We start from the raw sequence: 618 nt of genomic DNA, 5'->3' as shown, positions 1-618 counted from the left end.
TTTCCCACCTAAGCATGGGGTGAGATAGGATCCAGAAAGAATGCAGGGTTAACTAAAAGCCATCTCACGATGGGATCTCACCACCCTCGTAGCCGGAAAGTATTACTTTGGCACATAATTTTGCACCTCCATTTCTGGTTTGACGCAAATCCAGAATGTAAAACACACACACACAAAGCCAGCCAGCCAGCCTCACAGCTGAAAACATTACCATTCTGCTCGCATCGCAACGCGGATGATAAAAACCTGATAGAGGGAGAAGTAATCAACATTATCTCCGGTGAAACGGGCCACACACTCACCACAGCAGAAACACACTGGCACAGAAGAGGTGTCAGGGAGCACCATAAGCCCATGAAAACACTACCCATTGTACCACATCATTTACATGCCTCTTTTGGGGGTAGGTGGCTGCTGGAGACTGGGGTGCGAAAAAGTTAGGAGGCAGAGCACGAAGGAAAGTCCTTGCTTACTCTGTACTTATTAGTCTGTGTACGTGAGAGAAGGTACTGTTGTTATAACCTGTGTGTGTGTGTGTGTGTGTGTGTGTGTGTGTGTGTGTGTGTGTGTGTGTGCGCGCGCTTTAGCACAAGTAGTCTGGTAACATTTAAATGACAG

The sequence above is a fragment of the Coenobita brevimanus genome, chromosome 109 (assembly GCF_032717465.1).
Source record: "Coenobita brevimanus isolate Jiangsu-jjx chromosome 109, ASM3271746v2, whole genome shotgun sequence".
In the NCBI taxonomy this organism is placed as follows: Eukaryota; Metazoa; Arthropoda; class Malacostraca; order Decapoda; family Coenobitidae; genus Coenobita; species Coenobita brevimanus.
Note: the sequence above shows the minus strand (reverse complement) of the source record.